Raw genomic sequence first — 26,203 nt, forward strand, 5'->3', positions numbered from 1 at the left:
AGGTAAGCATTTATTTGGGGCAAGCATTTCTTAGCATGGAACCATCTCCATTCTGTATTCACATGCAAGACTGAATCTTTTCCTTTTTGCTAAGACCATAAAATTCATCACTTCAGTCTGTTTGATAGGTAGAATCAATGTATTTGAGTTCATTCCTCACAGTCCATGTTTATCTATCTCTTTGCAGGATATAATAAAGCTATTGTTGCTGTTTCTAGCATAGAAAAATTCAAATGCAGCTCCCCTCAAACAGTAAGTATCCCCTGCTGTCCTCACTGTGTAATTTGTCTATCCCAGTTGTGTTCTGAATGGAATATATCTTATGCATCCCTCCTCAGGAAATTTCTTTTTTGATTAATTAAATTTCGTTGACAAGGTGCTGTGCAAAAGTGGTACAGTTACATAAGAAGGCAGTGAGTACATTTCTTGTGATATCTTACACTCTCATGTTTCTTTTCCTTCCTTAGATCAGGTAGGCATATATGCAATACCCACTGTACCAACATTCTATACAGTAACCATGTAGCATACACCAAAGGAAATTCACCTAGAACTTTAAATGTTACGTCAACAACAGAATCCTCCTGTGTCCTTCTGTTGGAGTTATTTTTGCTTATACATAATGTAAGGTTGCTGACCCAAATCTGTGGAAAAACCATTTGAGAAGAAGTTTTCTGTTTTGCAGACCTGATCTCTATTGTCCCCTCTGTGTTCTCGGCTTGCCTCGCTCAACATCATTTTTTCAAGTCCTAACTATTTTCCTGTGAATACCAACATTTTATCATTTCTAATCACTATGTAGTATTCCATTGTGTAAAGGTACCACATTTTTTTTTGCCATTCCTGGGCCATGGACTCAGGGTCAGAGCACTGTCCCTGGCTTATTTTGCTCAAGGTGGTACTCTGCCACTTGAGCCATAGTGCCACTTCCGGCCGTTTTCTATATATGTGGTGCTGCAGAATCGAACCCAGGGCTTCATGTGTATGAGGCAAGCACTCTTGCCACTAGGCCATATTCCTAGCCCAGGTACCATATTTTTGGTATCCATTCATTTGTAGTGGGGCATCACATTCCTCAGGTAGCATCTTATTTCTCAGGTAATATATAACTCAACACGTAGCATGGAATCTATTTCAAATATGTGTCTTTATAGCATAGAATGTGTGTAGTACAGTCTCTCTCGAGAGACATAGAATGTGTCTCTAATGTCTCTGTACAAGGGAATGATGGAATGTTCTTTCCAACATATCATGAGCCGGCCCATGTCTCCTTCTCTTGGAATGTATATCATCCAAATCATTTCATTGAACAACACATCTACTCAGATGTCTTGAATAAGGAATGCACCTACCCTGTCTCTCCACAGCACAGATAATTTGTCCACTTGGTTTTTTTTTTGTTTTATAAAGGGCACACTATTCTATCTCTGCTCAGCATGTAGTGTACCTCCTCAGGTTCTCCTCAGCATGAAACTTGAGTAAACCACCTCTCCTCCTCACAGTCAGTTTCTAGTGCATCAGAGTGCAGCTTGGAATCTATCTGTTGCTTGTCCTTTCAGCTTGTAATGCACCACCTCCAGCTGTCTTCACCAGGTGCCTTTGGATGAAGCTAAGGCTCTCAGAAACACATGGGATGAAATCAGATCTTGTCAGCAAGGTAAGTGTCAACACTTGCATTCTCCAGCCTGGAATCTGGTGAGTATAGTGCTTCTTCACATGGAGTACATCTAGCTCAGCTCTCCTCAGCATGGGATCTGTTGGACTTCACTTCTACTCAGGAGGAGTGTGCCTCTTTCACAAAATGTATATGCAGCACTCCATGTCCTCATGGAACCCATCTTCCCATCTATGATGGCTTTCCTCAGAATTAAACATGTCTACTCCTGCTCTTCTCAGCATGAAATGAATCCGCAGAGCTCACTCAGGTATCATTTCCAGTATAAAAGAAATGATATCTGTGCAGTCCACTTCACAATGGAGCGAGAATCCAGCAGCTCTCCTCAGCAAGAAATGCACATATGCTAGCTCTCTGTATCAGGGAATGTGTCTACTGCGCTGTCCTCAGTGTGCAATGTTTCTCCACTACTCAACATGGAATGTGTCTCCAGCAGCTCTCTGCTCAGGGAATCTTTGTTCTTCAAGTCTTCTCATCATGGGATGCTTTTCTACTATGTCTGTTTAGCATGAGATCTACTCCAGCTCTGCTGAACAAAGTACATGTGTATTCCAACTCTAGTCCAGCACTATGAGGAATTGAACATCTCTGATCTTCTCAGTATGGAATATACCTGTTCCAGCCTTGTCAATCTCTGTTCCTGCTTTGCCACCATGATAATCTTTGATTCCACCTCTCCTAGGTGTAATGCTTGAGATGTGATTCTCCTCTCTCGGTTTTCATTAGGAGGCAGTGAATGTCAGGAGCACTCTAATGAATAGAATGCTTGCATAGTATCCTATCATGGAATAGGTCTCCTCCTGGTATATTAAGCGATATCATATTCATTTGAGGACACACCAATGGAATGCTTCTGATGCAGGTTTCCTGAAGACTTGTTCTTTACTTCAGGATATTTGAACTTGGGATGTGTCTACTCTACTTTGCCTCAGTATGGATTATATCTCCATTTACTCCCCTCAAGGAGGGAGTATGTGTATTTGGATTCTCGACAGGCTGAAATGCATCTCTTCCAGTTTTCCTTGGCGTGGAAGAAATGGAGCTGCAGGTATTAATGCAGATCTCCTGAGGAAAACCTCCATGAACTACAGCCTGTACAGCCTGGAATCAATCTCTTGTTACTCACTACCTCATCTACTCTTAGTCTCCGTATTACGGAATGCATCTTCCCCTACTCTTCAAGGAATGGGATGGATAGCTCCAGTTCTGCTCAGCATTGAAACCATCTTCCTCAGCTCCTTTCAGGAAGAGGGGCACTCCAGATTTCTCTATCATGGAATCATATTGCATCATGCTTAGCATGGATTATACTACTAAGTGTTTCTGCCCTGGAATCCAACCATCTGAACTCTACTAAGGTATGTGTCAACTTGGGGTCTCTTTACAATGGAATTCTGTCTCCTTCCTCTTATTTCAAAATGTATATTTTCCATCTTCTCAGAATGGCATAAATGCTTTGTATCTCATCTCATGGTGAAATTATCTCCACAAAAACATTCAGAATATTTCGACACCATCTCTTTTCAGCATGGAATATTTGAATTCTAGTTCTTCTCAGCATGGTGTTCAGTGGTTCCAGCTCACTCAAGTAAGGTAACTATCCACTCCAGTATTGTGTTTACTACAAGTGAAATGTGTTTACTACCTTTCTTTTGTTTTGAAATCCATCTATATTGTAGTAGCTTTCAATAGGGGTGGAATCAGCACCAGTTCTCTTCATCAAGGAATACACCTAATTCAGTTCTCCTTAGCATGCTTGCTTCCTTCTACTACTCAGGATCTCAGCATGGTATGTGTTTAAAGCAGCTCTCATCAGTAAGGTAACTATCAATGCAACCATTCTTTAGCATGCATTCTTGCTGCTGACATAGTGATCTTTGTCATGGACTGCTTCTACTGTCTCTTCAGCATGAGATCTGTTTACCTCCTTTCTACTCAGCATGACTAAGGAGTTTTCTGCCCAATCAAGGGACCCCTAGAGCATTAAGGAGCATCGATCCTGCACTCTTCCTCAAAGAATGTGATCTCAAGCACACTGCATATGGCATGTGTTTATAGCTTTCATCCCCAGAAAGGTAAGCATATGTTTTAACGCCTATCAGCACGGCCTGTTTTTTTTTTTCCCATTTGTACTTGGCCTGGAATACTTTTCACTCCAGCCATATTTCTTAGGAAGAATTATATCCAAAAAATGCACTTACTCTATGTATGCTTGCCGGGATGCCTGTCCTCAACATGTCAGCGGTGCAAGTGTTAAAGGCAGTTCTCCTTGGCAAGGTATGCATCAACTACAGTTTCTGTCAGCATGGAGTCTGGCTAGCTCACTGCTCTTTGTCATGGAATACCTTCACTGTAGCTCTGTTCAAGCCCAGTACAGTAACCAAGCCCAGCACAGAATCGAATGTGGCTTCCCTCATGGAGTCCATCAACGATTTACTGCAGGTTTTGCTAGCCTGGGTTTACCTTATTCCTGTCATCAGCATGAAATGAACAGAGGCAGAGTATGGAAGGGTTGGTTTCCACAGGTACAAGACATGGAATGGAAATCCTCTCATTTTTTTGTAAAAGTAATGAGAGTATACCAGCTCTCTATATCTGGGGATATGTATAGATGTATTCTGTACCCAAGAATGTTTCTCCTCCAGTTCTTCTGAGCATGAACGGCATATCCCATGGTTATCCTTAGCATACAATGCATGTATCTTGAGCAGGGAATATGTATGTTTAGTTCGCTTCCTTTGGAAATCGGCTCATTCAGGTCTTCTCAAGCATTAAGGCTGTCCTTGGCACAGGAACCATCAACTCCATCTTTGGTAAGCAAGGCAGCTCTCAACTCCAGGATTTTCCTGCATAGAGTATGGGCTTCTGTATTTCTGTCATGGAATGGATCAGCTCCAGTTCTCCTCAGTAAGCAATCCCAGCAGCCTGTTGCATGGATTCTTGGCCACCACATTTCTCCCTATCTTGGAATGTACAGAATTGGGATCTGTTTCGTTAGAGATGTCCTTAAAGCAGCTTTTGTCAGCAAGATAAGATTCAAGTGTGGCATTCTTGAGTAGGCAGCTTGCTAGTAACATATTCCTTGCCTAGAATACATCGGCTTAATACAGAATGCAAATTATTTAGCCCATCCCTGCATGGTAGCTATCTATTCATACTCTTATCAACTTGGAATCGCTGTAGTCAAACTTTACAATGTTCCTCAGCATGAAATGTGATTGTTCCATCTCTACTATGCATGAATTACAGCCATGGATGCCACGTCAGGAAATTTTGGCTTTCCAACTGTACAATGCCTGCAATGCATCTCCTTCACTTCACTTGAGTGTGGAGTGAGATTTGCCCAGGTCTTGTCATTGTATAATTGGGTAATTGGATAATTATATAATTGCATAATTGGATTCTCCTCAGCAAATAATGGCTCTTGTTCCAACATCCCTCAGTCTGGAGCATGGAAACTCCAGATAACCACAACATGCAATGTGTTTCTCCAGCTTTCCTCCACATGCAATGTGTTCATCCACCGCAACTCAATGTGGAATTGCCTCTCTTCAGCTCTTGTCAATGCAGAATGTGAATGTGCCTCCTCCAGTTTTGAGCAAGAGGAATATGTCTTTTCCTCTTTCAGGCATGTGGAATATGTCTGCCAGTTTGGGCAAGTAGAATATATCTCCGCCAGTTTGGGGCATGTGGAATATGTCTCCTCCAAGTGTGGGCCCAGGTTTCCTCAGCATTATCTTGAGCATAAGAGTAATATTCTGCAACTCAACCTCCTCTCGCCTTCCTCAGGTGGAATCTATATGCTTCAGTGCCTTTCTGCCTAGAATGTGTCTACTCCAGTTCCCAGTCTAAAGTAGTTCTTACAGCACATCTGAAGTTTGGATCCCAGTTTCCCGGAGGACGGAAAATGTCAAGGACAGGTTTCTAGAACTGAAGGACACCTCCTTTTATTCACTCCAGCAAGGAATAGATCCACTTTAATTTTCTCAACAAGGAATGTATTTGTCATTGCTCTCTAGAGCATGAAGAGGATGTGTCCCAAGTCTCCTGAGGGTTGTCATGGATTCCTGCTCTCTGCAGCAAGCTGAATGTTCTCTTAAGGATTGCTTATCATGGAATGAGATCCACGTGCTTCGGTTCTTCTTGGCACGGAATGCATATATTCCAACTCCCAGAAGAAGGCAAGCATTTCCTTTGGGTAAGCTTTTGTCATCATGAAACCATCTCCTTCCTGGATCTTCCTGCAGTATTGAATATTTTCCCTCATGGCTCACAGCATGAAATGAATCTCTTCTGTCTCTTTGCTGCATGGAATCTCTGTGCTCAAATTTATTTTCATGGTTTATGTCTACCTCATGTTTCTGCAGGAAGGAATGATGCTACAGTCGATTTGTACTCAGCATCATGGAATGTAGCATGTGCAACTCTACTCATAAGGTAAGTATCATGTCCAGCTTTCGTTTTGGTCGAAGCTGTCTACTCCAGCTGTGCTGAGAATGGAATATAGATGTAAGGCAGCCCTCTTCAGGTAGGTAATTACTAACTCAGTTCTCCTCAGCATGTTGACATGTATAGTTATACCATTATAGAATATGTCTACCCTAGTCCTCTAAAAAATACAGACTGTCGCCTTCATGTCTCCCTACATTGGAATGTGTCTGCTACAGCAACTTACAATATGGCATGGGATTGCACCATGGCTCATTCACTTGGAACACATACCATCTGTCTCCCGACACACAGCAGTTTGCTTACTCCAGCTGCCTTGAGCAAGGAATGCTGCTTCTCCATCTCCTCTCAGCCTGCAATGTGTGTCCCTTTCTATTTTCCATGAGGAGTACCTTACTTCTCCTTTTTCTTAGCAAGAAGTGCAATTCCACAGATTTTCATTAGTATGAGTTGTGGCTAGAGCAGCTCTCTTCTTCACGGTCAGTTTCTGGAGTCAGGCTGGAATCTGTATTGTATGTTAGCTCAGCCTTGCATGCATCATCTCATCTCTCTGAAGCTGGGGCTCTCAGGATGGCATTGTTAAAAGCAGCTCTTGTCAGTAAGGTAAGTGTGAACTGAACACTCTCCAGCATGTAACTGGGAAGTATACCACTCTTTGACATGGAGTGCATCTACCTCAATTCTCCTCAGCATGGATTCTATCAACATCAGTTCTACTAAGGACAGGATGTGCTGGTTCCAACTCCCATCAGCATGGAGTGCATGTATTCTATATGTCCACGTCAGGGAATCTGTCTATTGTGACTTTCTTTGGCAGAGAATATACCTTCTACAATTCTCCTCAACTTGGAATGTGTCTCCTCCAGCTCTCTTCCACATGAAATGTATGTCCTCCAACTTTACTCCTCATTGGATGCCTTTCTTGTTTAACATGAGAGCTATCTATGGGCTATATTAAGCAAGCTACACATTTACTGTAGCACTGTGGAATCGTCCATCTTCTGTTCATCACAATATGGAATGGAATATATCATTTCTGTCCTTTTCAACCTGTGTTCCTATATCTATCACCATGGATGTCTGATTTCAGCTCTCATAGGTATATTCCAAGGCACGTGATATACCTCTCCTAGTTTTCCTTAGGATGAAGTGAGTTTCAGCATCTCTACAAGGGCTAGAAATCTTCAACAACACCCTATCTTGGAGGACTTTTCTAGTCTTGTTACATACAAGTCATTTGCACAACAACATAGCATATTTCTGCTGCAGCATTCCTGAAGAACTGTATAGCCTGGAATTGATCTCCTGTTGCTCACACAGCTCAGCACAAAATGCATCTAGTTTTAAGTGTCCTTACCATGGAATACATCTTCTCTTGCTCTCCAGGGAATGGAACGTATATGTTACAGTTCTTATCAGCATTTACTCCAGCTCTTTTCAGGGAGGTAAATTTGTAGTCCAACTTTCTTTATCACACTCTCCTGAGTATGGCATGTATTGCAGCTGTCTTTGTCCTGGAATCCACCTATCTGAGCCCTGCTTACTAAGGTAAGTTTCAGCTTCAGGATTCCTCATCTACTCTGCTCAGCATGGAATGTACTACTGTTCTCTTTGTCATGGAATCCACTTATCTCAGCTCTACATGCTTAGGTGAGTGTCAAGTTAGGGTCTCCTTAGCATGTATTCATGTCCTTCCTCATTCCTTATTTCCCAAATACATCTCTTCCATCTTTTCTCAGGATGGAGTCAATGGCTTGAATCTCTCCCCATGGTGAAACTAGTCTCCATGATGGCATCTCTATGCAGCACGGAATATTCATGTCCATGTCTCATCCTCATGATCTCCTTTTATTCCAGGTGTCTTAAACAAGGTAGATACCCACTCTTGTAATCTGCTTATTACATGTGAACTCTGTTTCATACATGTTTATTATGAAATGCATCTCTTTTGGCAGGTGACAGCATGAATGTGTCAGCTCCATTTCTTTACATCAAGGAAGACACCTATTCCAGCTTTCCTCACCATGAGTCATTCCACTCAGCATCTCAACATGACATGTGTTTAAAGCAGCTGTTACCAGCAAGGTGTCAATTCCAGAATTCTTTACCTTGTAATCTTGTTAGTATAGTGCTTGTTGGCCTGGACTATATCTACTGCAGCTCTCCTTTGCCTGATTTCTGTCTAATGCTGTTGTAACTCAGCTTGGGTGATCTATCTTCTGCTAACTTGCATGATTTCTTCTTCTTATTCACAGAGTATGTGATCTTTATTGTTGTAGTCAATTTAAAATTTTTATTTTTTCAATTTGGAACTCAGGGCCTTCTGTTTTCTATTGGGCATTTAATTGATATCAGGTACTGTAGCATTTGAGCCATGTGCACATGAAAATGTGATCCAACTTGTAGAGTTGGAAACCTCGAACGGAGTAGCTGAGAAAGAGCACATTGGTCTTGAGTTCACAGCCCAGACACTCACACACAAAAAGCCTTAGCATCCTGAGGAGCTGTTCTCACAGGTGTGATGCACCAGCCTTGTTCATTCTTGTTTTTTCTTTTTCTATTCATTTTTTGCAGGTAGTGGGGCTTGATTTTATTGCAAAATCACTGTCTCTTAACATTTATGCTCAAGACTAGTGTTCTCCCAGTTGAGTTTCAGCTCCTCTCCCAACTTTTTTTGATGGTTAACTGGGGAGAAGGATCTTCCTGTAATTCTTGCTTTGGGTGGCTTTGAACAATGATCCTCATATTGCTAGTATCACAGAATTTCACGCATGAGCTACCTCTCTCCTATTACTTGTTATCAGATATACTTTTAACGAGACACCAAACTGCAAATCAGAAAGTGAGGGTGTTTACAGAAGGGACCATGAATGCAACCACTGCTGGCTTTCCTCTCTGTAGACTCAGGGTTTTAGTCTCTTTCTTTCTCCGGGCCTTGGCAGCCAGAACCTTGCTTGTCATGTGATTGCTTTCTCAGTGCAAGCAAAGTGAAGAGTAAGAATTGCAATCCCCATGCTATGTGCCCACAAAGACCACTTCTCATTAGGTCCACTTTCCCTGCTGACTATGTAATGGCAACCTCCAAGTAAAGGTGCTGCTTGTGAGGTCCAAATAGGTACATTTGAGGTGGGCATGTTCTCCCAAGAATATTCTGCCTGTATATTTTGAATATTCTGCCTGATTAGAGACATTTTTTTCCTGCTAGGACACCAAAGCATGAATTCTGTCTCCCCTAGTTCATTGGAATTGTAGTTTGACAACTGCCTTTCACTAAGAGAGAAGCCTTGGTTAAGGGGAAAGCAACAGATACTAATCAGACCTGAAAGATGTGTCCAGATTCCCGGGACCATAGTTATAAGGATGAGGATCTTCATTGTCTCCTGGGAGCAGACTCTGCACACATTGGAGCAGCATTGGACAGAGGTAGTGAATGAGGACTTTCTTGCCCCTGTTGGCCCCTGTTACCTCTCACCAATATTAGGAATCCATTGGATTGTAGGTGGACTCAGTGATCTTCTTAACCCACATTAGACAACCTGCAAGCTCCCTACAGTCTAAAATTTTGACAGACTCTCTCCTTCTGAGAATCCCTTATTGCCTGGAAGACCCACGCTGCCCTCACTGACATCTTCCTGTCTTTCATTAGCATTCTTTTTAATTGTGTGAGGCTACTATACCCCAAAAGCATTTCCTGGTACCCTGAAGCCCCTCACACAGATCTGGCAGAGAAAACGCATTGAGAAGGCAACCAGGATCATGTTGCAAAAGTCATGATCACATTGTGAGGAAATTGTCTATTATGTGTTTCAGTAGCAGCAGAAAACCATAGACTGTCCACGCCTACATCTAGACAGATGATGTGTGGAAAGATTGGCATATAGCATCATTATTGCCTCTGTGGCCCATCATTGACTGCAACTCGATTATGGGGCAGCAGATTCTGTACAATGTATGGGCAAGTCAGGCTTGTTTACAGCTATTACTTTCCCTCCAATCACAGGTATCAGCAAAGGGATACACAGGCCTTTTACAAGGAGTGGTCTAGGATAGGCTGTGGTCTCCTGGATGGATTGCCATTGCTGGCTTCACCGTGTACCCATAATCCTCCTGTCCTGCTGTCAACCTCCATAGAGCTCATTGTGGAATAAATGACACTGCAACTGATCTGGTGTACAGGTACAGTGTGCCTTGATACCACACCACAAGGAGACACCAGAGTGGGGGACCCCTCATCCTCCACCTACTAGCATGATGCACTTCCCCCCTCATGATCTCCTTTTATTCCAGGTGGCCTTTGGCCATGTCTTCCTAAAGACAAGACCACTAGCACATTTCATATTGGCTTTGCAGGAAGTTTGATTCATCACAACTGAGAACATGGCTCCTGAATATCCATCCTGACTTTCATTCCCCACACAATCAATTTGTGCAGCTAAATGATAAGTCAAATTGTTTCTCAAGATTCAGAGAATGACTCATTCTAATTCTTCCTAACCATGCATCAGTTTTGATTTCTATTTCATATCTACAAATTACCTTCAGCCTTAGTTAAATAACAGTTGTTTTACTTTCCATCAGTCTTTTCATTAAGACTAAAATGTGATTACATGTGTCACACTGTAACGACTATAATAAATGTTTGTTTCAAAGATATTTCTGCCTTTTCTGTTTCCTCAGCATTTTTAAATATGTGTGTGATTGTGTGTGTGTGTGTGTGTGTGTGTGTGCATGTGTGTGTTTTGGGGGATTCAGCTTGGCCTTGAAGGGGGAAGGGCAACGAGAGTGCTTCCGAGATGCCGCCCTTACCCCAGCCATGAGACCATGTGTAAGCCACAGCTATCTCTTTCTGGGTCCAGAACCAGAAGGGATAGCTTTGAGACCATCCTCCACCTTGTGCCAGAGAGCACGTGTGCTCCCTTTTGGCGGGTTTTCCCAAAAGGCAGTCCTATGAAAAGTGATGTTAGCCCATGAGGGAGGTCCTTGGGAGCTGTTCTTGGACAGACAAGATCGCCAGCCCATCGCCAGCTCCTGCTCACTCCTCATCATCATCACTATATTAATATAAGCCCCACCGTAATAAACCAGATTGCTCTCTGAAGCTTCTCTGAGATCCGTGTGCGCCTGGCTTCCTTGGTGGGTAAGGAGGGAGGCAAAGGGATCTTGTTCGACCATGTGCACCTTAGGCTTGCCCATGTCCCTTCACTCCACCTTGACTGCCTGCGGGTTGGGCACCCAGGGGAGAGGGTGAAAAGGGGAGCACTGATAAGGGAGTAAGCTTAGCATCTCCGCACCAGGGGAGGTAAATCAGGCCAGCATATGTGTGTATACTAGGGCTTGAACTCAGGGCCTTACTGTGTTACTGGGAATTTTCATGCAAAGCTACACTTTCCTTTAGGACTTTTTTGCTGGTTAATTTGAGATAAGGTCGTGTCATATTTGCCTGCCTGGCTGGCATCCAACATCCATCTTCACATCTCAGCCTCCTGGGTAGTTGAGATTATAGATTTGATACATTGGCACCCAGAGTGTTTTTAATTGCTTTGAGGATCTTGTATGTTCTTTCATATGACCTATAAATCACTTTATTAACTCCTCTGTGTCTCTTTGCCAGCACATTCCTTCTCAATCCCCTGGAATAACTTCTGTGCTCCGGTCATCCTGAATACCTCACTATACTCCCAGGACATTGTGCTGTTTCTCCCTTTGCTCATTCTCTTCCCTATTCTTTGGGAACCCTTCCTTCTTATCAGGGTCAGTAAGCCTATCAAGAGTCAATAGGATTCCACCTGGTCCCCTCTCACTGTGAAGCTGAACTCTCAACATTTTCCTTTACTCTGAATCTGTTATGTGGTTTTTTTTGAAGCATGGGTTCCCTTATGGTATCCCAGGAATGAGAGGCTTCTGAGTACCTCACTGCAGTTACCATGTAACATTCCCGATTCTGCAGACCTGTGGCAGTTTTGTGACTACTAAAGTGCAAGTTTTGCCCAAGGACAGAATGCATAAGTATGATTCTTTACGCTTTGGGTGCTGTTGTTTTGTGTCAGGTTGATTGCAGGTTAGAAATGTGTGATAAGCTTCATAAGTGCAGAGTTTTGCTGCAGTGTGCTGTATTCAAATTTTTTTTTTTTTTTTTTTTGGCCAGTCGTGGGCCTTGGACTCAGGGCCTGAGCACTGTCCCTGGCTTCTTCCCGCTCAAGGCCAGCACTCTGCCACTTGAGCCACAGCGCCCCTTCTGGCCGTTTTCTGTATATGTGGTGCTGGGGAATCGAACCTAGGGCCTCGTGTATCCGAGGCAGGCACTCTTGCCACTAGGCTATATCCCCAGCCCTGTATTCAAATTTAGCATAGCATCCAGGTACTCATGTCGTCTTCAACGTGGGAGCAATGTTCCTGAGTATATCTCAGCATGAAATGCATCTAACTACTCTTCTAACAGGAATGTGTTTCACAAGCATGAAATACTCTGAAAATATTTGTGTTCTCCTCAAAGAGGTAAGTGTTAACTTAGGGTGTCATTATCAAGAAATCATCACTTTGCTGGCTTCCCAGAATCAAATCTTTCTCACCTCTCCTCAGATTGGAATCCATCTGCTCACTCTGAGATCCAAGAATACCTCTTCAAAGTCAGCCTGTGGAAGTGAATCCAGGAAGCTGTTATCTGTAACTTCACACAAAATGCTAGAACTGGAGCTGTAGCTAAATGTTAGAGAAATATATTTTAGGAGAAAAAGCAATAGGTCATGGACAGTCCCCAGGTCCTGATTAGTTGCCCTAGGAGCCACAGAAAACCCAGTGAAGCCAAAACTAAATCCAAGACCCAGAATGGACTGATACTTATCCATCTCTAAAGAGCCTGCCATGCCTGTATATGAGCTATCCTCCTATGGGCACGGGGTGTCTAATTTAGCTTCCCCTAGCACGAAATGTATCATAACTTTCTCCTCAGAAGAGGTGTGTCTCTTTTGTTTGCCTGTTACCAGAAACACATAGCCTGCATGTCTGCTCTGCATAAATCCATTCATTTGAGCTTTGCAAATCAAGGCAGGTTACCTTCGAAGTATGCTCCAACATGAAGGCAAATGGGGTTTGCCCTTATCAGGAAGGAAATTCTCTTATATTTGTGCTAACCATGGATGGGTTTGACTCCAGCTCTACTAGTCATGGAATCCGTCTTTTCCTATTGCCTTGTGTATTAGAGTGAGCTTCAGCATTGATTAGTTGTACTCCAGTATGTGTGGGCATGGGTTTCTTTGTCTCCATCCATTGTGACCTTGTCGTGTGGGTACTGAGGATAGATATCCATGGGTGGTGCAGCGTACCTGAGTTTGGAATGGCTCATTTCCAGTCTTTGTGAAGCTGCAAGATGTTTCCTCTACTTTGGTTCAGTGGTAAATAGCTCCTCACAGCTCTGCAGAGATGGAAAGTGTGTCCTCACCCTCCTGCACATGGAATTTGTGTGCTGCCAAGTGGCTCACCACGCAATGAATTTCTTTCATCCTTGCTCACGTGGAAAGTACATGTTCAGTACCCCTGAGCAAGGAATGGATTTTCTTAGGCTGTCGTCAACCTGGAAAGTATCTACTCCAGTTGTCCTCATCCTGAAGTACATGTCTTCCAGGCCTCCTCAGGGTGGATCTGTTTCTTCCAGATCTGAGGAAGAGAAATATCAAGTGTAGGCCTGTACAATCCTGAATCCCTGTCCTTTAGCTCATTTCACTGTGAGAAGTACCCCTTGTGTAATTCGTTTTAGCATATGCACCTTCTCTGAAGAGAATATGGATATTCCAATTCTCTTAAACATCAAAGCCATGTCATCCAGCTCTCCACAGGAAGGTAAGTGTCATTTTGTGTCTTGTTAGCAGAAAGAAAGTCATATTTGTTTCCTCAAATCTTCTCTTGACCTTTCTTCTTTCCTTCTCTTGTCAGAGCATGGAGTTGATTTCTTCAATCTGTCTTCAAAATGAGAGCCAACAACTTTAATGGCTTCACAGCATATTTTCTTGAGATCTACTTTGCAAGAAATCCATGTGAAGAATCTACTCAGTATTGCATGGGTGTTTTCCAATCTTCAACAGAGACCTTATGTATCTGTGGATTCCTCAGTATGAAATGCTTCTAAATCCCCTTCTCTCTCAGGGAGGTATCTAATAGGCAATGAATACTCTCTAACACTTTTTATTCTCTCCTCAGAGAGAAAATTGTTAACCGCAGTCTTTTCATCACTATTTCCCTTCCCATGATGTAACAAGACTTTTCTATTTGTCCTCAAATTGGAATCCATCTGCTCAGGTTGATGACAGAAGATTCCAATTCAAAGCCAAGGCATGGAAAAGAGTTTGTAAGATTTAACTGCAATTATCCACAAAATCTCAAAGTCTAAATGTAGCTCAAGTGGTAGAGTGGTAATGTTGAGTGAAAGCAGTCACTGATATGGACCTAGCCCCAAGTTCAAGTCCTAGTATTGACACAAAACAAGAAAACAAAGAATGGAGACATAACCATCTCTTTTCAGCCTCCAACGGCTGCATCTGCATTTCTTCTTAAATTAAGATATATCTAAATGTGGCTATTTCTTCCCCTCAATACAGATGGGAGCCCTTGGTTTCCCTGTTGTATGAGATGCATTACTTGGAGGACTTTTCTGCATGTTATCCATCCCTTCCAACTCTGCATATCAAGATAGTTATCCTAAGACAGTTCCTTCAGTTTGTAGGCTAAGGACTTCTGTCATTCTCAGCAAGGAATGTCCCCTACATTTGTCCTGACTGTGGAAGGCTTTGATTCAAGTGCTAGTAGGCATGGTATACATGTCTTCCCATGCAATTGTTGTTGGATTGAGTATAATCATGGAGCTGTTATTCTCTAGCACATGTAATTAGGGGGGATTTTTGTTCATCAGTCATTACCCTGGTATGTGGCTACTCAAGGCAGCTCTCCATGAAATGTGTCTGTCAGATTGTCCAAATATGGAATATCTCAGGTTTAGCCTTTGTGGACATTTCAAGTTTAGTCCTGTACCTCCCTGATTCCACACCTTCTGCTCACCTCAGTGCAAGGAGAATATCCAGTGAAATTCCCTTTAGCATGAAATCCATGTGAACCTCCTTTCCAGGGAATCCAGTGTCTATATATATATTGACAGTGTCTATCTATCTATCTATCTATATATATATATATACACATATATATATATATATATAGACACTATATATATATAGTACTGGCCCCATCTAATCCAGTCTGCCCCAGAAAGGTAAGTGTCATTTTGATGTCTCTGTAAGATTCAGTCCTCCTTGTTTGCTCTGTTCTTCTCTTGACATTTGTCCTTTCTTTCTCTCTTGAAAGCATGGAATTGATTTCTTCAGTGTCTCCTCGACATGGCATTCAACCATTCATGGTATTTCATCTATATATATCTTCTCCAAATCTACTCCAAAAGGATTTGGTGTGCAAAAATCTCTTTAGTATAGCTTGGGTGTCCTCTAGTCTTCTTCAGTACAGAAACAAAGTCCCCGTGGACTCATCAGTACTATATGAATTGAACCACTTTTTTCAAGGAGGAAATTGTTGAGTAGACATGGAATATACTCTCAGATGCTCTCTTCCAAAAGGTATGTGTTCACTTAGGGTATCTATCTCATAAACTCATGACTTTTTTCCCTTCCCAGGATGAAACTAACCTTTCCCATCTTTCCTCAGGTTGGATTCCATCTACTGAGTTTGAGATCAGAGGATCCTGATGCAAAGTCAGTCAGTGCTGAAAAATTGGTGAGCCTTATCAGAAATTAAGCTCTAAAAATCTGCAAAATGGAGCTATGGCTTTAGTAGCAGGCAAAGAAGATAACCAAAAGCCCAATAGCATAATCAGGTGAGACTTAATCATCCTTTCTCTTCCTGCACTGAGCAAATTTTCTTGCCTCACCAAACACATGTTTAATTTTTCTACTCTGGGCAGATGGGTTGTCTCCCATTTCCCTGTTGGCTTGAGGTGCATTTCCTGTGGCTTGTCTCTGAATGTAACCCATCTCTTTCAACTGTGCTAATGAAGGTATATCTCTTTTGAAAGAGTCAAATGTATGGAGGCAAAAGGTTTCTGCCCTTCTCAGCAAGGAATGTTTCCTAATTGTATCCTTACCTTGGAAAGCTTTGATTCCAGCTTGTTAGGCATGATATCTATATCTTCCTATTCCCCGTGGATGGAGTGAGTTTCAGCATGGAGTATTTCTTCTCCTGCATCTGTACACATTGTGTTCTTCATTGATTGTGACCCTGGCATATGGATACTGAGGGCCCCTCCCCATGGAATGTGTATCTCACTCTCCCTGAATATGGATGTGTTCGCTCCAGCTTCTGTGAACATGGAAGATTTCTCCTCCAGCATGGGGCAAGATGTAATGTGATTCCTGCAACTCTCCTCAGAATGGAAAGTGCTTCATCTATCCTCCTGAGCATGGAAAGTATGTGCTGCCCAGAGTTGCACCATGTAATAGAGCTCTTCCATCCTTGCTCATGAGGAAAGTACATATTCTGTCTTTCTTCACCATGTAATAAGGATTTATTTATTTAAGATTATTTGCTACCCATACATATACAAGCCAACATATGTTAAACACTATATACCAGACTTGGTCTAAAGGCCTGATCTTTATCATCTTAGGGAGCAAGGTCATGAGATCAAGTTTCTATCACATATCCGGAGCCGCATTGTGACAATCTGTACAAATTCATGACTTTAAGGTGCCTTGGCACCAGGACTCCCACAATTTATGGCAACATCAGCTGGAAGTAAATGCCCACCTTCAAGAAGAGATAAAAGCCATCAAAGGAGGAGTTTTCTGGCTGGACAGAAATAATTGTCATTTGAGAGAAATGATGAATATTTCAAAACCATTTGGCAGGAAGTAAAAGATGGTGTCTGGCCTCCCCTCCCCCATGGGCTTGTTTCAGAGGGTGCCAAGCTCCATTAGCCCCAAGGACTTTTTGAGGATGCTACATAAAGAAGGGATCCAGGGCTGGGTATATGGCCTAGTGGAAAATGCCTGGTATACATGAAGCCCTAGGTTTAATTATTAACACCACATATATACAAAAACCCAGAAGTGGTGCTGTGGCTCAAGTTGGCAGAGTGATAGCCTTGAGCAAAAAGAAGCCAGGGACAGTGCTCAGGCCCTGAGTTCAAGCCCCAGGACTGGCAAAACAAATAAAAACAAAAAGTAGAAAAAGAAGGGATCCATACTCTAATAAAACGGGCACAGATGGGTTAAGCTAAGATAGATGAGGTTGTTAGTTTTTTCAAGGGGAATTGCTATGCTGATAGTATCATGTACCTAACAGGGTGGCTGAGGCTGGAGGGAGGATCTCTTGAGCCCAGGAGTTTAAGGCCAGCCTAGGCAACATAAGGAAACCCACTTTTTTTTGTCCTGGGATTTGAACTCTGAGTCTGGGCACTGTCCCTGAGCTCTTCAGCTCAAGGCCTGTGCTCTACCACTTGAGCCACAGCACCACTTCTGATTTTATGGTGGTTGGTTAATTGGAGATAGAGTCTCACAGACTTTGCTGCTTGGGCTGCTTTTGAGCTGTGATCCTCAGATCTCAGCCTTGAGTCACCTCAGTAATAACTAGATGTAGAGGTGTTAGCCACTGATACCCCACAGAAACCCTCATACCTTAAAAAAAAAAAAAGAGGAGATAGGAGGGGCATAATGCCGAAAAGGGGACTCACATCTGTAATCTCAACTTTTAAGGTGCTGAGCTATGAGTATCATGGGGATTGATTGTTGTTCGAAGACAGCTTGGGCAGGAAAGTCTGTGAGACTTACCTCCAATTACATACACACACATTCACACACACACACACACACACACACACACAAACACACACACACGAGTCCAAATGTGGTGTTATGGCTGAAGTGGTACAGTCCCAGCCTTAAGTGAAAAAACAAGTATGAGGTTCTGAGTTCAAGCCCCAGTAGTGGCACACAGAAAAAAGTGGAAAAATGAGTGAATAAAGGAAGAAATATTTGTATTTTCAGACCAGCAAAGTCGATTTTTCCTTCAGACTCATTTTATGAAGCCAGTATAACCCTCATCCCAAAACCAGGCAGGGACTCATCATGGAAAGAGGACTACAGACCAATCTCCCTGATGAACATAGATGCAAAAATTCTCAACAAAATTCTGGCCAATCGACTTCAACAGGTCATCAAAAAAATCATACACCACGATCAAACTGGATTCATCCCAGGGGTGCAAAGCTGGTTTAATATACGCAAGTCAATTAATGTAATCCACCACATCAACCGGAGCAAGGTAAAGAACCACATGGCTTTATCGCTGGATGCGGAAAAAGCGTTCGATAAAATCCAGCACCCATTTATGCTAAAAGCCCTGGAAAAACTGGGATTCCAGGGAACATTCCTGAATATAATCAAGGCAGTTTATGACAAACCAACAGCAAGCATAACTCTAAATGGTGAAAAACTAAAGCCATTCCCTTTAAAATCAGGAACAAGGCAGGGATGTCCACTCTCTCCCCTGCTCTTCAACATAGTACTAGAATTCCTAGCCAGAGCAATTAGGCAAGAAGAGAATATAAAGGGGATCCAAATAGGAAAAGATGAAGTAAAACTCTCTCTCTTCGCAGATGACATGATCCTATACCTAAAGAATCCCATAGACTCTACCCCCAAGCTACTAGAGCTGATCCAAAACTTTGGCAAAGTTGCAGGATATAAAATAAACCTTAAAAAATCAATGGCCTTTCTCTATGCTAACAACCCGAAGACCGAGGCTGAAATCAGGAAAGCAACTCCTTTTGCAATAGCCCCCAAAAACGTAAAATACCTAGGAATAACCTTAACCAAAGAAGTGAAAGACCTCTTTGATGAGAACTTTAAAAGCTTGAAAAATGAAATTAAGTCAGAACTAAGAAAATGGAAAAACCTCCCATGCTCCTGGATTGGGAGGATTAATATAATCAAAATGGCAATATTGCCAAAGGCTATCTACAAATTCAATGCAATACCCATTAATATCCCAACACCATTCTTTAATGAAATAGAGGAAGCAATCCAGAAATTCATATGGAACAATAAAAGACCTAGAATAGCAAAAACACTCCTAAGCAGAAAGAACAGTGCTGGAGGAATTACAATACCCAACTTCAAGCTGTATTATAAAGCTATAGTAATAAAAACAGCTTGGTATTGGCACCGGAACAGGCCTGAAGACCAATGGAACAGAATTGAAGACCCAGAATTGAACCCACAGAACTATGCCTACTTAATCTTTGATAAAGGAGCTAAAACAATAGTATGGAAGAAAGATAGCCTCTTTAACAAGTGGTGCTGGCAAAACTGGCTCAACACATGCAACAAACTAAAACTAGATCCAAAATCAATTCCAAATGGATTAAAGACCTTGAAATCAAAACAGGCACCCTGAAAACACTAAAGGAAGGAGTAGGAGAAACACTTGGGCTCCTTGGCACAGGACAGAACTTCCTTAACAAAGACCATGAAAGGCTACAAATCAAAGAAAGGTTGGACAAATGGGACTGCATCAAACTCCAGAGCTTCTGCACGGCAAAGGACATAGCTCGCAAGATAAACAGAAAGCCCACAGACTGGGAGAAGATCTTTACCGGACATTCAACAGACAAAGGCCTCATCTCTAAAATATATGCAGAACTAAAAAAATTACCTTCTTCCAAAACAAAACCGCAAAGAACCAATAGCCCCCTCATCAAGTGGGCTAAAGACTTACAAAGAAACTTCTCTGATGAGGAAATGAGAATGGCCAAGAGACATATGAAAAAATGCTCTACATCACTGGCCATAAAGGAAATGCAAATCAAAACAACATTGAGATTCCATCTCACCCCAGCAAGAATGTCATATATCAAGAAAACTAATAATAACAACTGTTGGAGGGGATGTGGCCAAAAGGGAACCCTACTTCATTGTTGGTGGGAATGTAAATTGGTTCAGCCACTCTGGCAAGCAGTATGGAGATTCCTCAGAAGGCTCAATATAGAACTCCCCTATGACCCAGCAGCCCCACTTTTGGGTATCTATCCAAAAGCCCACAAACAAAATCACAGTAATGCCACCAGCACAACAATGTTCATCGCAGCACAATTTGTCATAGCGAGAAGCTGGAACCAACCCAGATGCCCCTCTATAGACGAATGGATCAGGAAAATGTGGTACATATACACAATGGAATTTTATGCCTCTATCAGAAAGAATGACATTGTTCCATTTGTAAGGAAATGGAAGGACTTGGAAAATGTTATACTAAGTGAAGTGAGCCAGACCCAAAGAAACATGGACTCTATGGCCTCCCTTATTGGGAATAATTAGTACAGGTTGAGGCAAGCCATAACAGAGCATCACAAGGCCCAATAGCTATACCTTTATGAACACATAAGATGATGCCAAGTTAAATGAACTCCATGTTATGGAAACAATTGTTATATCACAGTTGTAACTACTTTCAACGTCCTATGTGTATGTGTAGTTTCTATTATTGATGATGTTCTTGTATCACCATCCTGTGGTTGTACCTACACTATCTCTGTAATCTTATCTGAGTATATTGGAAACCGTGTTTACTGATATTGGAAGTAGGAAATTCAAAGGGAATACCAAATTTGAGAGACACAGGGTAAAAAAAGAGAAACAACTACAAAAGCAATACTTGCAAAACTGTTTGGTGTAAGTGAACTGAACACCTGGGGGGGGAGGGAAAGGGGGGGGAGGGGGGCATAAGGGACAAGGTAACAAACAGTACAAGAAATGTATCCAATGCCTAACGTATGAAACTGTAACCTCTCTGTACATCAGTTTGATAATAAAAATTTGAAAAAAAGAAAGATAAAAAAGGAAGAAATAATAATTCCAAGTAGAATTGATCAAATAATTCTTTCTCTTCCCTCTTCCCTTTCCCTTCTTGCCTTCCCTCTTTCCCTCCCTCCCTCTCTCTTCCTTCCTCCCCCTCCCGTTCTTCCTCTCCCTCTCTTTCCATCTCCTTCCTCCTCCATCTCCCTCCCTTCTCTCTCCTCCCTCTTTCTCTCATGCTAGGGATATAAGAGGGAAGGAAGATTTGGATGTTCATGCGTGATAAACAAGTGCTCTACCATCAAGGTATACCCCCAGTTCATGTTCAGTTTTTTGTTTGTTTGTTTGTTTGTTTTTTGGCCAGTCCTGGGACTTTGTCTCAGGGCCTGAGCACCTCCCCTGGCTTCTTCCTGCTCAAGGCTAGCACTCTGCCACCTGAGCCACAGCGCCCCTTCTGGCAGTTTTCCATATATGTGCTACTGGGGAATCGAACCAAGAGCTTCATGTGTTGGAGGCAAGCACTCTTGCCACTAGGCCATATTCCCAGCCCCCATATTCTGTTTTTAATTTTTTGAATAAGCATCTTAGGAGACCCCCTCCTCCCATTCCCACATATTTGCTTTGAGAAACATTAAACTAAAAACTTCCCTTTGGAAGAGAAGAAAAATTAGATCATGCCATTTCAGAAAATGTATTTTATTCCTTTGTCAGAACAACAGTATAAAATTTGTATTATCACCAAAGATTGTAATGCCACATTGCTAAATTTAAGCTTACTGTTTCTTTTCCTAAAGCGTAATTAAAGAAAAAAACATATTTCTGAGCTCAAGCTTGTGTGAAACAAACTTTAATGTGGAAGCAGTTTCCAAATATGTTCAAAAATTTTATGCAGGATCCAAATGTGGTCTTGGAATTTCATTTTTGCCACAAATATTTTATTCAAAGTTTCTTGTACTCTGGTCCCAGCAGCTGAGTGGATAGATCTTGGCCAGGATTCCATCAGCCAGGCCACCACAAGGTGGCCAGCTCCTTCCCTGGGAGCTACAGTGACATTGTGGCCTGAAATGACCTGACCCAGAGCAAAGCATCAGTTACCTGGGCTGTTGGCTCAGACACAAGTACTGGGGGCCAGGTGGGGGATCCCAAAGGCTAGACTTGTCAGCTCTATGGGAAAATTGGCTGTGTTGCTTCAGACTGGCAATGTTTTACTAGTTAATCTGGGCTTATCTTGCTGGGTCTTATCACCTACTTTCTGAACTTCAGTTTCTGAGCTGCAATACTGGCAAATGCTGGCCTGTGGTTGTGACTGGGGTTGTCATGTTGACTCTGTAGCTGGATGAATGGAATAGAAATGAACAGATTCTTCATGATGCTATTTCATGAAAAAAAAAGTTTGTTCTTGGAAGCTGGGTGCTAGTGGCTTGCATCTGTAATCTTAGCAACTGGAGAGAAAGACCTGATGAGGATCAAGGTTCAAAGCCATGTTGTCCAGGAAAAGTCCAAGAGGCTCTTATTGTCAATCAACCACCAAAAAGCCAGAAGGGGAGATGTGGCTAAAATGGTAGTCAGTCTTGGTAGAGTCAGTCTTGAATGAATAAAGCTAAGGAATGGTGCCTAGGCCCTGAGTTCAAACCTTCGTATTGGAGCATGCTTGCGTGCACGTGCACACACGCAAACACACACACACAAACATACACACCACAGTTTTTGTTCCCTCTTTCTCTCTGAAAGGGTCTTAGTATGTAGCCCAGCCTGCCCTCGAACGCATGACTGATGATCCTCCTGCCTCAGCCAGTTAAGTGCTGGAATTACAGGTGTGCACCACAGTGCTCATTCTTTAAAGTTTTTTTTTCCTTAAGGACTTTGCTACCCCTTGGAATGTTGTCTATTTGTGGCTCTTCCTCTAAAGTCCCCTAACATTGACCATGCCTACTGCTTGCCCATCTTCCTCCTTTGTTGAGTGTCCATCAGTGTGAATGATCTCCTGGCATAGGACATCATCTCATCTCCTGGGGCAGGGACACCTGCTCTGAACACAAAAGTCTGTAATCCAGTATATTTCATCACAATATCTGAAAACTAAAAGTGACTATCAAAAGCCCCAGACACTGTGTGAACATCCAAACTGTAGTTAAAGATGAAGTGCGCTAGCTCTTCACGTGCAGGACCTGCTTTTCTCCTTTCACCTGGAGCCAGCTCTCTCCCTGGAGGATCCTGTATCCATCCCAAGCCCTCAACTCCAGTTTCAGTTTTCTATTGTTACATAACAAACTGTTGGGGATTCAGTTTGGCCTTGAAGGGGAAAGTGAGATGAGAGATGCTGCCCTTCCCCCAGCCCTGGGGCAGTGTGGAAGTAAGCCACACCTATCTCCTTCTGGGTCAGGAACCAGAAAGGGTAGCTTTGAGACCATCCCCCACCTTGTGCCAGAGAGCACCTGTGCTCCCCTTTCTTGGGCTTTGCCCCGAGGGCCGTAGTATGGAAAGTGATGTTAGCCCATGAGGGAGGTCCTTGGGAGCTGCTCTTGGACTGACAAGCTCACCAGGCTATTGCCAGCTCCTGCTCAATCCTTGTCATCATCACTATATAACTGTAATCCCCTCCTGAATAAACCAGATTGCTCTCCATAGCGTCTCCGAGATCCCTGTGTGCCTGGCTTCCTTGGTGGGTAAGGAGGGAAGAAAAGCGCATCTCGTTTGGCCACATACACCTTAGGCTTGCCTGTGTCCCTTCGATCCATCTTAGCCGCCCGCAGGTCGGGCGCCCACGGGAGAAGGTGAAAAGGGCAGCACTGATAAGGGAGTAAGCTTAGCATCCCCGCACCAGGGGAGGTAAGTCTAGCCTAGCAACAAACCACTCCAGAACACCCACATGTGACAATTCACTGTTGTTGAGCTTCAGGTTCTGGACAGGGCAGAGCATGTGAGGCCACCACACTAGGACTAGGTGCTTTTATTCTCCCATTGGTGCCTCTACTACGGGAATGGAGGACCTGGGATACCTTGCCGTCTTTTGAGTCTCTAGTCTGAATTTTCTCCCATGGTGCCTGAATCCTGGAAGTTACCCAGTGTCTTTTTTTTTGTATTTTGTTGGGGAGATAAGAGTTTTCCTGCCCAGGCTGGCTTTAACAGCAGTCTTTACAGGTTTCAGTCTTTTGGGTAGCTAAGATTACAGCAATGAGTCACTGACACTCAGTACATTTTTGTGTGTCATAAATGGGATTTGAACTCAAGTCCTTGCTTTGTGCTTGCTTAGCTTCCTTGCTCAGCTTTTACTTGCTCACCTGTGCTTTACCATTTGAGCCACATGCAGCCCAATATTTTTTTTCTTTTTTTAACCAGTAGTGGGGTTTTAACTCAGGTCCTGGACACTGTCTCTTCCTTAGCTTTGTAGCCCAAGGATGGCATTCTACCACTTGAGCCCCAGCTCCACTCAGCCCAGCTTATTGCTTTGAATTTCTATCTTCCAGGTCTCAACCTCCTGAGTGAGTATGATTCCATGCCTGAGCCACCTTTGGCTGCAATAAATTGGTCAAAGCAAGTTGGGAGTCAGCCTGCATTCAAAGGGAGGGAAATTGGCTACATCTTTAGAAGATCATTATTGTCATTCCCTCCTGAGCTGCCAGTATAAGAACTGTGGGGGTTGGTGCTCCCTCCCTCCCCCCTCCCTCTCTTTCTCTCTCTCTCTCCCTGTAGGTGGTGGGGCTTAAACTTGGGACCTGAGTTCTTTTGCTCAAGGCTAGCACTCAACCACTTTGAACATAGTGCAACTTCCAGTTTTCTGATGGTTAATTGGAGGTAAGAGTCTCATGGACTTTCTTGCAAGTGCTGGCTTTGAACCTCAATCCTCAGATCTCAGCCTCCTGAGTAGAGAGGATTACAGGTGTGACCCACCAGCATCTGGATTGTTTTGTTTTATTTTTGTGCTGATCCTAGACCTTGAACTCACAGCCTCAGTGCCATCTCTGGGCTTTATTTTGCTCAAGGCTAGTGCTCTATCTCTTGAGTCTTGGCTCCACTTTTTCCTTTTTGGTGGTTAATTGGAGATAAGAGTGTCACATATTTTTTTCCTGCCTGGGCTGGCTTTGAACTGCAATCCTCAGATCTCAGCCTCTAGAGTAGCTAGGATTATGGTTCCTGGCTGTTATGTCTCTTTTGAAACAACTAACCATCACTACCAAATACTCAAGAGCAACTCATGGAGAGGCCACAACTGAACTTTGCTGGCTAGGTGTCTGATGTGGTGCAAACATTTTGTTCAAATCTCTTTTTTTGAAAATTTCTTTGCCTTCCCTCTCCTCCCCTCCCCTCCCTCCCTCCCTTCTACCCTCCCTCCCTCCCTCCCACCTCCCTCCTATCTGTCTTCTTTTTTTCAGTGTTGGGGCTTGAACTCAGGGCCTAGGCACTGTCCTTATTGTGCTCAAGAATAGCACTCTACCACTTGAGCCACAGTGACACTTCCAGCTTTGTCTAAGTGGTTTATGGGAGATAAGAGATTCATGGACTTCTATGCCTGAGCTGGATTTGAACCGTGTCCACCAGATCTCAGTCTCCTGATTAGCTAGGATAACCTGAGCCACTGGCACCTGGTTCAGTGTGAAAACTTCTTTGTGTGGATTTTTGTTCTTGCTTTTCCTTATTTTTCTCTTCTTGGTAATCTTGCAAAGTAGCTAAGGCTGACTTTGTACTCACTATGTAGACCATGCTGGCCTAAAATTAGTAATACTACTGTCTCAATTTTTCCAGTGTTGAGATTATAGGTATATGCCTGGCGCAGGTTCAACTTTAAGTCCTAGAATGATGATGTATTGGTCTGTGACACATTTAATAGGTAACTAAGTCACAGAGTCTCCATTCTCAAGAATGGATTTATAGCTGGTGCCAGGGGCTCATGTATGTAATCCTAGCTACTCAGGAGGCTGAGAGGTGAGAATCTTGATATACAGCCTGTACATAAGTCATAATTTTGCCAAACTCGTTTTCTTTCTTTTTTATTTTTTTTGCCAGTCCCAGAGCTTGAACTCAGGGCCTGAGCACTGTCCTTGGCTTCTTTTTGCTCAAAGCTAGCACTCTACCACTTGAGCCACAGCGCCCCTTCTGGATTTTTCTATATATGTGGTGTTGAGAAATCGAATCCAGGACTTCATGTACATGAGGTGAGCACTCTACCACTAGGGCATATTCCCATCCAAAATCTGACAGACTATTATTCTGATCAGTCAGCAAAATGCCTGGA

This window comes from Perognathus longimembris, chromosome 1 (genome assembly GCF_023159225.1).
Source record: "Perognathus longimembris pacificus isolate PPM17 chromosome 1, ASM2315922v1, whole genome shotgun sequence".
NCBI lineage: Eukaryota > Metazoa > Chordata > Mammalia > Rodentia > Heteromyidae > Perognathus > Perognathus longimembris.